The 15,920-nt window shown below is 47.7% G+C and overlaps 1 protein-coding gene across 2 annotated transcripts in view; it reads right to left on the reverse strand.

The window, feature by feature from the left end:
* The window catches only part of Caln1 (calneuron 1), a 444,621-nt gene that overhangs the window by 402,826 nt on the left and 25,875 nt on the right, over window positions 1–15,920 (reverse strand). The gene's annotated exons all lie outside the window — the stretch shown is intronic.

The raw sequence follows: 15,920 nt of genomic DNA on the forward strand, positions 1-15,920 counted from the left end.
ACAGGAAGCAGAGAAGAAAGCAGAAAGTGGCCAGGGATATGGTGTGTCCTTCAAAAACCAACCTCCAGTACCCCTGATGTGTTTCTTCAGGTAATTGCCACCATTTAAAGGCAATATTCCTTTCCAATAACATCATCACATTATGACTCTAACATTGGGTTACTACATTCATGAAATCAAAGCCTTCAGAATTTGATCTCCAAAACGTCTCACCTCTGAACCAAGCCTTCAACATGTGAGCTTTTAGAGAGATGCTCCTCAGCTGAACCATAACACAGTTTTATATAACAATTTCCTCTGGGCTGAAACAGTCCATTCTGGAGGGAAAATCTTTAAGATTCAGGAAGTAAACATCCCACAAATCTCAAAAAGTCTCTGAAACTTAGCAGACTCACAAGGCCCTTCTGCCCTAGTTAGCTTTAACTTAGAACCTTACACAGCCAAGAAGGAAATTTCAATTGAAAGATTTCCCAGATGAGGCTGACCTATGGGCGTGTTTGTGGGAGATTATCTCAATTTCATTGATGTAGAAGAGGCCAAGCCCACTGTGGGCAGCACCATTCCCTGGGCTTGTGGTCCTGGGCTACAGAAGAAAGTTAACCAAGCTTAGCAACAGAAAACAGCATTCCTCCATGGTTTCAGCTTCAAGTTCCTGATTTCATTCAAAAATGAATTGAAATCTGGAAGTATAAGTCAAATAAACCCTTTGCTCACCTAAGTTGCTTTTGGTCAGAGTGTTTCATCTCAGAAACAGAAAGGAAGTATCTCCCTCCCAGGATTATTTAGGCAGTTAGACCAGCTGAGAAGAGGAGGCTGTCTAACCTGTTGGACTGCCTGCAAGTTGCACAGTGAACTTCTGGTTCCAGCTTTCATGAGTTTTCACCCACGTCAGGTTGGCTTTCAGTGATGAGGCTCTCTCTGAGTCACCCATGTACCTGTAAGCAACCCCAATATATTCAGTGGGTCACCAAGCTGAACTGTGGCAGTTCAGTTACTTTGGTCTGTCATCAGTTCTCTACCTGGGGCGAACAGATGTGTGTTCGTGTCTTCTTAGGAATAAGGTCTTACCACAGTCACTCACCCAACACTAAACCTCAGACACATAGCCGCAATACACATCAGCATTGGTCTCTAGACACACACACACACAAAACAGATGCCCACATATACACACACACATACTGCAGCCTCCATCTCTGGACACACACTCGGAGAACAGTCCTGGTTCACACTCACACTCATTCCACAGCAGTGGTCCTTGGGAGTGAACCCCTAGTCACACTCCTGTCGCCTCAGACCTGAATTCAGCCTCCTCCTTTGACTCTCACATGCCCTAGCACTCTCATACCCCACATCGCACCCCCACAGCTGACGCCACTGTACTGGCTGTCCCCACCTGCACAGCGCCACGCCACTCTCTCACATGCCCCCCGTGACTCACTGATTCACATGCGCCGACACCCGCTCCCCACGCACGAGGCGCGCATCTAGACTCTCCCAGTCGCCTCTAGTCATCTCGTGAAGTTCAACAGGAAAAACAAATTTTCCATGTGCTGACAGTAGACATTTTTTAAAAGTGACATTTTATTTTCAAATACGGTTTTAGTTGCCAAGGGAGAGCTAGCACCATGAGAGCTGTGGCTGGTGGGAAAGACAGAGCTCCAAAGATTTCCAGTTGGCTCCCTTAGGCAGAATCCTCCCCTGTCAGGCTCCGTCAGACAGAATGGCCACCGGGAAAGCGCTGTTAATGGAAATGGAGCTGCAGACCTGGCCGTGGAACAGCTTGGAGCTCGCTTGCAAGGCTGTCCAAGCTCATGGGCATCAGGCTTGAGAGCTCCATCCTCTTAATGACTTTGGAGCTTGTCCATGGTTCCTCGGGAACATGGCCTCAGAAAAGGCAGCTCCCCACACAGAACAATTGCCCCTGCAGCTCTGGCGGCCTTGGTTATCAGCAAAGCTCTGAGCAAGCAAAGTCCAACAGCCAGAAGCCACTCCCCCAGGATTCCCCTCTTGCTGCCTGCTGCAAGAACAGTGGCAGGGAGATGGTTCAGTTAGTGCAGTGTTTGCCATATAAGTATGAGGACCTGGGTTCAGTCCCCAGAGCCAACATCTTAAAAGCTGGAGAGATGGCTTAGCAGTACAGGCTGTTCATCCAGGGGACTTGACATCTGTTCCCAGCATCCACATAATAGATAACAACTGCCTCTAACTCCAGGTCAAGGAGATCAACACCCTCTTCTGACCTTTGTAGGCACTGAAGGCAGAGTGCATACAGTGAGCAAACTAACAAGCAAGCTAAACAACCCAAACCCGAGCAATTTTAAAATGTGTTTTGAAGACGAGCGTGATCGCACACACTAGTAGCCCTAGTGCTGGGATGACAGCAAGGGGAGGATCTAGCTGGTCTAGCCTACTTGTGAGTTTCAGGTTTAGTGAGAGACCCTGTCGCAAAGAACAAGGTCAGGCCAGTGAGACGGCTCAGAGAGTAGAGGAACATGTGCTTGGGCCCGACAACCTGAGTTCAATCCCTGAGTCTCACAACGTGGCAGGAGAGAACAAGGGTGGTCTCTGACCTCCACATGCATGCCAATTATGGCATGCCTGCCTCTTCTGTCTCTCTTTCTCTCTGTGTCTCTCTCTCTCTCTCTCCCCTCACACACACACACACAGCATAAATGCATACTAAATACATTTTTTAAAACACAAGGCAGGTCAGGCATGAAGGTGCATACTTTTAATCCCACTGCTCAGGAGGCAGAAGCAGGTAGATCTCTGAGTTTCAGAACAGTCTGCTCTACACCCTCTCTCAAAAACAAAACAAAAATACACAGGGTGGATAGAGCCTGAGGAATGCCACCTGAGGTTATCTCTGACTGTACATGCACGCACATGGACCTGATCTGTGTTCCTTTCCTTTTCATCAGTGAAACACCCTGACCTCCCCTCTCCCACTCTCCCCCCCCAAAAAAAAAAAACTTAGGGAAGAAAGGGTTTATTTTGGCTCACAGTTGCAGACGGACACAGTCTATCATGGTGAGGAAGGCGTGGCGAAATGAGCAAGACTCGGACTGGTCACATTGAAACCATACTCAGGAAGTAGAGGGAGGAAAGGAAGCGGGGTCAAGTTATAAAAACCACCAATCCTATCCTCAGTGAGGTGCTTCCTTCAAGAGAGTCTGCCTCCCAAAGGGAACTATTATCTTCCCAGACAGTGGCACCAGCTGGGGTCCAAGTGTCCAAAACTGTGTGGTACATTTCTCATTCAAACCACAGCAGAGACAGACAGACAGACAGACAGACATGGAGGAGACAGAGACAGACAGGGAGACAGAGTGAATAGTAAAAGTCAAACCACCCTTCATAGTCCAAGACTACGGGTACCAAGCCAAACACCCAGCTCAGGCCTCTGTACAGAATGGAAGCTGGACTTTCAACCCCCCCCCCCCCCCAGTTGAACTAGATGCTTTTCATAAGCCCTGAGGGGCCTCGTGTACTTTCAGGGACCTATAGTTGATTCTTAATTTTAAAAAAATGATTCTGCCCCCCCCCCCCACGTTACCAGTAACCTCATTTCCTGATGAGATTTTTGAGGACAATTCACTTTAGGATTTAGCCTGGAAGTCCATCTGTCGACTTCCCATATCATCTCCTGGAAGGGAAGCAGGTGTTTGGGCCCAAATCTTGAAGTTTGAGTTCTGTGGTAATGGCAGGGTGCCATTATCATCCTTTTAGCGTCTTGCTCCAAGAAGCTATCCACCCACTTCCCGAAGCACCGAAAACATCCTGGACACATTGGCCAGCCTTTCGGGATAGGTGGGGGTTGTTCTAAACCACCCCCAAAGGGCATCATATTGGGCCTTCCCCTCAGGTACGTCATCAGCTCCATCACTTGTGTGTGCACATATGTGTGTGTGTGCCTGCATGAGTGTACGCACATGTGTGCACGTGGTTTTGGAGACCAGGGATGAATATTGGGTGTCTTTCTCAATCACTATCTTATTTTTTCTTCTAATTCTTTAAAAGTTGTGTGTGTGTGTGTGTGTGTGTGTGTGTGTGTGTGGAGAGAGAGAGAGAGAGAGAGAGAGAGATGTGTGTGTGTGTATATATATATATATACATATATATATATAGAGAGAGAGAGAGAGAGAGGAGAGAGAGATACACACATGCATATGTGTCCCAGAGATTGAACTCAGGTCGTCAGACTTGGCAGCAAGCGCCTTTATCCACTGAGCCATCTTGCTTCCCTCCACCTTATATTTTGAAACAATGTCTTTCACTGAACCTAGAGCTCATCAATTTAAGTTGGGATGGCTGACCAATAAGTCCCAGGAACTCTCCTGTCTCTTCTACCTCCTCAGCACTCACCAGGATTACAGACTCACACCACCGAACCCAGATTTCTACAGGGGTTCTAGGCATCTGAACTCAAATCTTCCCGCCCAGACCTCAAACATAAAGTCCTTCTGTCAGATACGTACATAGGTACATACGTACATACATCAATAGATACATAGGTACATGGATAGATGGATGATACATAAATCAGATGATTGACAGATGGTAGATGAAATATGATAGATGATTGTGGATAGATATAGATGAATAGATGGCAGATGTTAGATAGCCAACAGGTAAATAGATATTAGATGGAGATATAGATAATAGATACAGATATTAGGTAGATGGATGATAGGGAGAGAAAGAGAGAGAGATAAAAAAAGTAGATAGACAGATAGATAATTTAAATAAGTGAGCTCATTAATAACTAAATATAACCGCATTTCTATCTGCATAGTGCAGTTGCTTCTACTGAAGATGACCACTCACAATAACCTCACCCCCTTCTTCCAAACTGGCAACAGTCAGCCCCTGTGCAGTACACAGCCAGTTAGCTCCTGGTGGGCTGGTACAGGTTACCAGAATGCCACAGGGAACTGAAGCCAAGGCCTGGGCCCAGAGCAGGCCAGCAGGAATAAGGTGTCTTTAGCCAAAACACACCTTGGGTACCAACCACTTCAGCTGTCAGAAGGAGGGCTGGCTTCCTGGGAATCCCCAGGACTCAGAGTCCCCCCTGGGAAACTAGGAGACATATTGAGTATAACTGGAAGGCTCCCGGCTAGGACTATGTAGCCCAGGCTTGAACCCTCCTGCTTCAGCCTCCCCAGAACTGGGATCACAAGCCTGCTGGTGTCTCCATAGCCCACTTCCCCACTCCCTCCTTTACTTCCCAATCAACACACAAAAATAGGAAGCTTGGGAAAGCACTTGAGCTGCGTGGACCCGAGTCAGGGCCTCAAAAACAAATGAGAACCTAAAACAAAAATGACCAGGAAATCCGTTTTGGGCCTGCAGCTGCCATCCCAACACTCACGTGGCAGCTCTCTTGGTTACCAGCCAGCCTCTTTTACTGTCCTGGCTCCCAAGCAACTACTTAATCAGGCATTGTGCGTTTGAATGTATTCATTATATTTTAATATGATTATGTCCAATCCAGTAGACTGAAACAGATTCATCCAGATGTGTAATTAGTCTCTAAATGCCGATTATTCTTGATGTCAACTTCGCAGGGACTTTGAGAATGGAGAAGCCATTCATGCTGCGTGTTTATTAGTCATGCCTGGGCCAGGGCTCATCCATGCGTCAGGGGCCAGGGTCGTGCACACAGCCCCTGAACCCACAGGCACACTCACGGGGAACTGGTGTGCCAAGGCCCCACCGGGGGCCTCCCAGGTCTCCTGTTTCTGCTTCCCTGCTCCTGATCTTCGAGAAGGAGCTTTGGGAGTGGGTGGGGGTGATTGGCACCCACCGCGGCTCTGAAGAATGGGGTAGCCTCCCCCTTACAGGGTAGACACAGGGCAATTAGCCATGTCGTCACCCTGGGCGAGTGTCTTCCCCAGCCTGTCCCTGAGTTTGCACAACAGTCCCCCTCAGGTCCACAGGATCCCTCTGTGAGGACTGCATTTTGCCCTGCTGGATGGGATCCCAGTAGTTCAAGCTTTTACGTCCCCAAGTTGTCATGGGGGGGGGGGGGGCTATAAAGTCTATAGGCTATAAAGTTCTTTCTTGGTTTTTTAATTGCATTTACTTATCTGTGTGCCTGGAGTGGGTGGAGCACATATCAGGTATGCATGTGGAGGTCAGAGGACGGTTTGTGAGGGCTGGCTCTTTCCTTCCACCATGTGGTCCTGGGGATTGAACTCAGGCCGCCAGCCTTGGCCGCAAGCACCTTTACCCACTGAGCCATCTTGCCTGCCCAGGAACCATCGAGGTAAGGTGGTGGAAAGATTGTAAAAACTGGAAGGCCTGGAGGACCTGATAGAAACAATGTCTTCTGGACATGACTGGCCTGTCCCACGCATGAGTGCGCAGCAGCTCTGGTTGCCTGCACAGACCTTGGATCGGGGAGAGAGACCCTGTCTACAAAATAAGGTGGAGGGGTGGTAAGATGGTTAAGCAAGCAAAGGCGTCTGTGTGCAAGCCTGAAGACCTGAGTTCGATTCCAGGACCCACGTGACGGAAGGAGAGAACCAGCTCCTGAACTTTGTGCTCTGACCTCCGCTTTCACTGCGGCACATGCATGCCCCTCCATGCACAGGAAATAAATAAAATGTAATAAAGAAGACAATTAGTTAAGGTGACACAATTGAAGAATACACCCAACTGTCAGTTTCCGGCCCGTGCACACTCACGTAAATACACGCATGCTTATCTTCACAAACATGTACACAAGCATATAGCATACACACATATGCAAAGGGGGTCCTGCAGGACTGAGCGAGTGTCTTTGAGTTCAGGGAATTGCTTGCTACCCTAAGGAGCTAAGAAAATCAAGTTCATCTCTGTCTTTGGCTCTAGGACGGGGCTCAGTGGTGCTCAGCACTGACCCCTGGTGTTCATGGCTCATACTGCAGCACATTGTGCGGAGTCAGCACTGCCCGATAGGGTACCTACCATTCAGCTTCCTGCCTTCAACTTACTGTCTGCGGAGCCTTCCTTTCACTAAAGCATAAAGCAGAGCACAATCAGCACCTTAATAAAAACCCTCCCATAATTTGCCATCCCCTGCCATCACGGATTCGCACTTCCGTGATTCCTGAAATCACCAGTTCAGGAAGACCTCGGCAACCACAGATCAGATGCTTCTACTCAGTTGTAGGTCGAGGCAAAACCAGACTCTTCCCATCTCCCAGGGATCAGCTCAGCACACACCCAGCCCCTCTCAACTCCTGGGGCAACTCCACTGCACGCTCTGGTCTCCACTCAGTACACACTTAGGCTGCTCCACTCAGGCCTCTCTAGTCCGCCCGACCTCAGTCAAGGGCACGAGCCGCCCCTCTAGTCCGCCAGCACTCCTACTTCTCTGTCTCCCAGGCTAAGTCTTAAAACATAGGGGCTCGTGTTTGACCAACGCTCTCCTACAAATATCAACCATAAATCCTGCACATTATATAAAAGGCAATGTTTCTAAAGCCGAGGAGGTGTGGCCGGAAGGAGCAGGAAGTGGAGGGGGGGTGATGTGCCTAACAGAGGAAGATAGCTGTTCAGGGGCCTCCTGGTTTGTAGCTTTTGCCCAAGGGCGGTGGGGATTCCCGCTTTGGAGAGTCAGAATTCAGAGCTGGGACTGCAGGTGGCTCAGTAGTTAAAAACTCTGGCTGCTTTTGCAAAGGACCAGTTTGGTTCACAAAATGCAGGATTCACACCACCTCAAACTCCAGAGCCAAAGGACCCAAGTCCTTTTCTGGACTCCTCAGGCCTGCACAAACACACACTTAAAGTCAATCTGTTTTTAAAAGAATTCAGAGTTGAAAACAACAGCAGAAACTAGGAAGTGAGGTGACATGCTAGGACTGTCACCCTTCTGGCAGGAATTGATGAGTCTCCTCCCTTCACCCCACAGTGTATGTGTCTGTGTGTATGTTCACATGTATGTAGGCACACACGTGTGTGCGTGCTGAGACGCACCATTAATACTCATCATCTTCCTCAATTGCTTTTCATCTACAATAATTTTTATAATTTATTTGCTAATTCATATGCTTGTTTATTCTTTAAAGAGTTATTGTGGGTGAAGGAGAGAGCATGTGTGTGCGTATGTTTGACTCGTGTGAAAGTCAGAGGACAACTTGCTGAAGTTGGTTCTCTGTGAGTCATGGGCATCAAACTCAGGACATCAGGCTTGGCCCCAATTGCTTTTACCCACTGAGTCACCTTGCTGACCCTCTGTCTTACTTACTGAGGCACTTGAACCCATGCTAGACAACATTATGTTTTAAGTTTAAACTACTATGCTTAAGAGATCCATAAAACAAAGATGCCTCTAACCTCTAAGCCCCACTTTCCCAGGGACAGATAACTTCCCGGAATGCTGGGGGCCATTGTTCATGGAAGATAACAAGCCATGTATTTTCACTTCTGTAAACAAGCTTGGTTGCCCCCAAGTGCACAGGATGTGTGCTTGATTACGCATAGGTATGAAATATGTCAGGATTGTGTTTGCCTCGACTTGCACAAAGGCAGCACAGAGCCTTGCAAGTTTTGCCTTTACAGATCCTGACTAATGGAAATCAGAGCCATACTCTGAGCATGAGTCTGGGATATGGTTTTGGCCAGTATTTAATCAAGCCTCTTATTTATTAAAATTTATCCATAGTCAGACTGGTAAATCCCTGAATGACCCCAGACCCATAACAAACCCAGAACTGGCCGACTACCTAGCCGGCTTGCTCTGGGGAGGCCCCTATCTCTGCCTTCCAAGTGCTGGAGTTACAGGTGGGCCAGTACTCCTGCCTGGCATTTCTTTGGACTCTCAGGATCTAAACTCAAGGCTTCCTGAAGGTACATTATCCACTGAGCCACCTCCCCAGCCCCAGGAGTAAAAATATTTTAAAGACATGTGCCCCTCCTTTGGCTATCAGATTATTAAGGCAACAGACCCCCAAAAAATATTTCAAATTCTCCTAGAGTATCATTCTATGAGAAGGAAAAGGCCGGAGCCTGGAACCAGCCAGAAGGCATAACTCAGCTCCTAGAAGGAGATTCCACAGAGTACTCCCCCTTGTCACATCACCTGGCATGAGCCACTGGAGCTGAGACAATGATGGGTTGGTGATGGCCAGGATCACACTGTGACCACACAAGCCTATGTCTTGTGTGAGTGCATGTGTGCATAAGCACTCTCTCTCAAGGTTTATTTTTATTTTTAATTATGGATATAAATGTGTGTCTATATGTGGTTAATGCGCACATGTGAATGCAGGTGCCAAAAGAGGCCAGAAGAGGGCACTGTATCCTCTGGAGCTGGAATTACAGATGATTGTGATTTGCCTGATGTGGGTACTGGGAGCCAAACTCAGGCCTTCTGCAAGGGCAGTCTTAAGCACCGTCTTGTTTAAACCGAAATCTCATGTCAGGACCCTAAAGATGGACTTAGGGAGGTGGGAGAGAATATCACTGGACCTCTTTGCTTCTCTTCTCAATGTGTCCACATTGAATATATTTCCTTTCCCTGCATTTCACTATGACTTGCTTTTGTAGTTGACTTCCTGAGGTCCAGTGGTGAACCTAACTCATTAGGGCTGACAGAGTCCTGGCTGTAACCCCAACAACTCTGGTAATAAAAAGAGAGAGCTGCATATGATGGACACCCGTTTCGTTAGAGGAGCAAACTTTATCCATAATGTACACAAACTGGGCAGACTCTGAACAGCATTGAGGCTCAAGAGAACAGGCCACCCAGCTGGGTGAAATTGCCTGCTCAAGGAAACCCAGCACATGAATCAAAACTGCTCAGATATGCCCTGAAGAACCCAGAGTCTCCACAGCAGAGCACTCACGCAAGAAGCCCAGGGATTGAACCAGAACTGCTGTCTGTGCAAAGAAGGAAGGAAAGAAGAAGAAGAGCGAGGGAGACTCAGACAGACAGACAGACAAAAAAGGTAGACTGGTTAGATGGTTCAGCCAGTAAAGATACTTGGCACTGGCTTGAGTTTAATCCCGGGTGCCCACATGGGGGAAAGAGAACAGGCTCCCCCAAGTTGTCAGCTGACCGACCACCACACAAAGAAAGAAAGAAAGAAAGAAAGAAAGAAAGAAAGAAAGAAAGAAAGAAAGAAAGAAAGAAAGAAAGAGAGAGAGAGAGAGAAAGATGAGAGAAAGAGAGAAGGAAAGAAAGAGAAAGAAGGAAAGAAAGGAATGTGAAAAAATATTTAATTTTTTAAACACTGGATTTTAATTCTCTTTTGCTTTGTTTTTTGTTTGAAACAAGGTCTCATATAACCTAGAATGACCTTAAACCAAGGCCAAGGAATGCCTGATTTCCTGATCCATCTAGCTCAACCACCTGAGCGCTTGGGATTACAGGCATGCCCCACCACGCCTGGTTTATATGGCTCTGGGAAACGAACCCAGGGCTTTGGCATAGTAGACAAGTGCCCTACAAACTGAGCTACATCCTCGAACCCAACTCTTCTAGAGAAATTTCTCGGCCTGCTGCTATCGACAACCTGTAGAACATGAGCTAAGACCAACCAGTCAAAGGGGACCCTGTCAGGCACCTGCAAATCACACAGGTTGCCAACTCTCATGAGGTAGTCTTGTGCTGGCTGCCCCCCAAACAGGGTTCTGTTCCAGAAAGTGTCCTGGGCACCTCCTCAGTTTGCACAACCCAATCCCAGTACCACCTCCTGCTCTACCAACTGTTAGAACATATGGGATTGTACCTGACCAGAAGCCATGGGCAACTGCCCTCCAAATTCTGTCAAGAAGAATTACCTCAGAACCCATCGCTTGGTGCTCCCGCTGCTGTGAGAACAGCTACCTAGAGAGTTAGGCCCCTCCATGTGAATAACAACTTGAAATCCATGAGCAGTAACAGGGACCCTTAATTTTTTATTTTATATTTTTAATTTTTAGGATATTTTTTCTTTCTCTATATCTGCCCCCCCGCCCCTCTTTCTTCCTCCACCCCATCCCCAGACAGCACAGGGAGCAGCTCTACTCCACCAAAGCATCACTACCACAACGTTTGCTGCGGGCTCAAAAGATCGAGGCCAACTGAGCGCAGTTTGAGTGCTCTGAAACCATGAGCCAAAGCAAGCAGCCCCTTAAAAGGGGTCCACCTCAGGTACGTTGGCACAACCCTGAAGAGATACATCTCTCTTTCTTGACAAACGCTACAAAAGTAGCTGTCAGACCCCTTGCCAGGTGGCCTAGAAGGGTACATACAGTGTCGCTGTTACATTCTACATATGAAGAACACACAGAGGGGGGGAGCACATTCTTCTCTTTCTCCAAGATCAGAAATAGCCATGCCTCTTGTAAACTGATATTTCCAGTTTAAAAAAAAAAAACCACAGCTATGTTAAAGAGTCTATAAGGCTGATCGTCTAATTAGTTCTTTGCGATTGTGCAAAGTTGTTGGAGGTCCAGAGTCCAGTTATCTTCAGGCTCCTCGAACATCCTTTCAGCCATCAGCTGTCTTTGGAATGTGTCCACACAGCAGACCCTTAGCTTCCACCCAGCCCATAAGCTGACAACACCACCAGGTGTGACAGTTAGACGTCTCAACCAGAGGTAGTTGCCACAAAAGCCTGGTCACTAGTGTTTGAACCCCACAACCCACATACAGGTAGACCAAGAGAAACAATTCTGCAAAGTTGTTCTCAGGCCTCTGTGTGTGTGTCATGATTGCACACACCTGGAAATACACCTAATAATAATAATTAATAATTAATAGATAAATAATCTAAAGAATATCCTCAGTAACATCTGAAGTTCTAGCAGAGACTTCCCAGCTTTGCTATCATCTGCCTAACTGATGTTAGCACAAATGTATTTGGAGCATGCCTTAATTTATAGCTCTCTTTGTTCTGTGATGATAGAAACCCATGCAACCATTTCACAGTGGAACTAGAATCTGCATGCTCAAGCCACAGTCACTCACATTTGCCTCAGAATAAACTCTCTTCTCTCGGAGGTGAGAGCTGTGGAATGAACTCTCTTATTCTCTCAGCAGTGAGAGCTGTGTTTTGCAGTGATACTGAGCCTGGGATTTTATTTCCTGGTGTGAGTCTGCTGCAGGAGCTTGCATCCCTCTATGCTGGAAGAAACAGAGACCCCGGGGTTACCCCAAAGTCCACCTCCAACCGGTGCCATTCCTGGCTTCCTCCTTGCTTTCCTGATTTAGTTTGCATTTTGCTTATTGCCTTTGTCCCTTTATTTACATGGCCATTTAATTATCCCTCCCAATTCAATATGCGTCTCCGTAAGCTGCCTCCATTCTGGAACAAGGTGGAGACAAAAGCGGAGCCCGAATCCAGATTTCCCACAGTGTGCTGCAGCTGTGCTGAGTAAACTCTCCCAGGGTCCTCCTTAGCAGTCACAGCCTATGACAGCCGCAATCCTGATAGCATTAAGAGCTAGGAAATCTGCCTGGCCAGAGAGATAGTGCCAAGGAAACTAACCAAATTCCACTTTGTTAAGCATTCATGTAATCTTGTTAGCCTCTGTGTGTTCGAAGCACCGCGTGCTCAAGAGACCTGAGAAAGAAATGAAGCCATCACTGTGGCTAGGCCGAGCATTTGTTACTCTTCCTGCAGTACCGGTGGACTCTCTTGGATTCAAGGGTAATGAAGGGGAAAACTCAGCCTGTTGTCGGGGGCCACTGAGGCCTTAGACGTCTTAAGTGTCCACTGTGCAATTTTGTTTTCCTCCCAAGCTGGAGGCTAAGAGGGACAGAGGAGTTGTGCTGCCTGGAAGCTGCAGAAACACAGACTGTCAGAGCCAGCTGCTGCGGCACACGCGTGTAGTGCGTGCGCTTGGGAGACTGGGGCCAGAGAATCCAGCTCAACCCAGACTACATTCACAGCAAGACTGCCATGGTCAGTATCGATTGTCATCTCGCCAGACTCTAGAATCACCCAGGAGACACATCAGGGCGCATCTGTGAGGGACTTTCTATATTGGGCTAATGGATGTGGGAAGATCCACCCGAAATGAGGGATCACACCACCCCATGGGCTGGGGTCCCGGACTGAATGAAAATGAGGAAGTGAGCTGAGCACCAGCACCCGTCTCTCTCTGCTTCCTGACCGTGGATGCCATGCCACATTCCTCCTCAGACTCTTGACACTGTGCCTTCCCCATGGACTGTGCACCCTTGAACCGTGAGCCAAGGTAACCCTTTCTTCCTTAAGTTACTTTTGTCAGGAGTTTTGACACAGCAATTAATAAAAGTAACTAGTAGAGACTCCATCTCAAAAACACAAAACAAGAACAACAAAACCCAAAACGCACAGTGGGCTGAGTGCAGCGGCCTGCTGCACGCCCGTAATCCCAGCACTCTGCGGTCTGAGGCAGAAGGATCAAAACGTCTAAGCCTGTGACACATAAGACATTCCATCCTAATCTGAGCTACAGAGTAAGACCAGGGAAAGATATTAAAAAAAAAAAAAAAAAAAAGAGGCGACCTGGGCAGGGAAAGAAGCCGATCTTGTTTGCCCTTCTTGCTATGAATCAGGGAACTTCAACACAATTGATAAAGTCAAAACTGCCTACAGAGATAATGTGTGTTGTCCTAAAGACATCTCAAACAGGGTGTTCAAAGCAGCAAATGCGGACTGGGGAGGCGCTCGGTGGCTCGGAGTGCCTTGCAGAAGATTCGGGGTTGACTCCCAGCACCTGTGTCAGCCAGCTTACACCCGCCCGCAACTCCCGCTTCGGGGGAGGAAACACCCTTCTCCTTCAGGCCCGGCTCTCGGGTGACACTCCTGTGAACTGTGCCTGCCTGAGGTGGGAATGCTTTTGGCCTTGAGTTTAATTGTATCAACACCCCTCCGTTCCCAAAGCTAAGGGCGCACCTTGGAAAACCACTAGACAGCTTCATTTACAAAAGTAAGTTACTTAAGACTAACGCAAGAAGGACATGAACTAACTCGCAAAGCGTGAGTTCAAATTTTAAGCTTTGATTGATCTTTAAACATCATAGTATATTATAGTAATGAAACTTAGACAGTCGCAGAGTCGGGAGTGGTGACATGCTGGTAGAGAGCACTTGCCACCAAGCCTGACGACCTGAGTTCAAGCCCGGAGACACGCATAGTGGAAGGAGAGACCGGGCTCTTGAGTGCTGTTCCCTGACCTCTGTGTAAGTGCGCACACACAGACACACATGCTGTGAAGAAGAGATACGCGCAGTCAGTCCGTGATTTTTACTGCTTCATTCACTATAGCAAACGATCAGAATAAGCCTGGTTGACCATTAATAGATGAAGAGAGGATGATGATGATATATGTATGAGTATCATTCAGATCTATAGACAAATGAAATGACAAAATTTTCTCAGAAAGGAAAAAAAAAAAAAACACGTCTCCTTCACATGCAGAACCTACTGATAACATGTGCACATGTGTAAACAAGGGTGCGCGTGGTACACTCTAACGTGTAGAAAGAAAACAAGAACGGTTGAATCCTGGGGAATGAGGGAGGCCCGAATGCAGGTGACAGATGCTGATGAGAGAGGATGCAAGGCTAATTGATTCCCCAGTTCTGCTTCTGCCGTGGGTTTTTTGCTTTGGTGGCAGATAAGGGCAGAGAAACACATTTGATGGCAAAGGTGTAAAACCAAGTGTGAAGCTCTTTCGCTGAAGAATGGCTGTTCTAACTGTATAGACGTTTACTGAGTCGGGGAAATTTGGCTCTAGTTCATTTCTGGGTGTGGCACTTATTTGCAAGGTTTTTCTTTTTTTAAAAAATACATTTAAATTTTTTGAGAGAAAACAAAACAATGGAGCCATATACACTGACATTGTAAAGACAAAAAAAAAGTTGATTCTCCCTCTTAAGAGAACTGAGTCATGGCTTGGATCACAGTCTCCTTGCTTTCCTAAGTGTCTAGCTCCCTCCCTTTCCCTCTTCTTCTCCCTCTCCCTCTCTCCTTTCCTCTCTCTCTCCCTCCCCTTTCCCCTCCCCCTCTTTGTTTCTCTTCCTTCCCCTCCTTCCTCCTCACCCTCTTCCTCTCCTCTCTCTCCCTTGTCTACTCCCTCTCTCCACTCCCCATCTTCTTCTCTTTTTCTCCTTCTCCCTCTTTCCCTTCCTCTCCCCTTCTCTCTCTCCTTTCCCCTCCCCTGTCTTCCTCCCCTCTCTCTCTCCCACTTCCCCTGTCCTCCTCTACCTTTCCCCTCCTCTCCCTTTCCCTCTCTCTGCTAAAACTTAAATCTGAGGAATGTACCATGTTGTATCTCTACTTATCAAAGTCACCAACTTTGCTTCCATCTCGCTTATCCTGGAAATCCTCTCTGTCAGGGATCTGGCTTCAGCCAAGCTGGAGGTCCTTGAGGAGATAAGGAACTCTATAGGCTGCTGGCAGTGGCACTGAGCTGTGAGTCCCTGATGAAACCCTGTCTCAGAACATTAGAACACAGGCATTGGTGGCGTGGCTCACCAGGCGAAAGCATTGTCACCAAGCCTGACAACCTGAATTCAATCTCTTGGATCTACATAGTGGGAGAAGACAACAGACTCCCACACATGTTGTCCTATGACCTCCACATGTGTGTCATAGCATGTGTGCACACAGACCCGCCCTTCCTCACACACATAAATAACTGCAATAGACATTTTCATTTGGAAAAGGCAGGGTACCCTCCACCCTGTGCTCCCGGGGATCTTTTTACTTTGTAGCAGAGGAAGCCTGGCTCCAGCTTCCTTTAGGGTACAGCAGCAGAGAAAGTGCCTCCGCCTCATCTCTAGGAGACTCAGACCATCTTCTCAACAACGGACCCACTGGGAGCCAGCCCTGGCTGAAGTGAGGAGACCTTGGCTCTGGGTTCTCAAAAGCCGCAGAAGGGAGCTGGGGAGGTGATAGAAGAGGCTGCCTGAAGCCCAGCTTGTGGCAGCTATCCTGAGCTCCAAGGATAAA

Source organism: Meriones unguiculatus, chromosome 4 (assembly GCF_030254825.1).
Source record: "Meriones unguiculatus strain TT.TT164.6M chromosome 4, Bangor_MerUng_6.1, whole genome shotgun sequence".
Taxonomy (NCBI): domain Eukaryota; kingdom Metazoa; phylum Chordata; class Mammalia; order Rodentia; family Muridae; genus Meriones; species Meriones unguiculatus.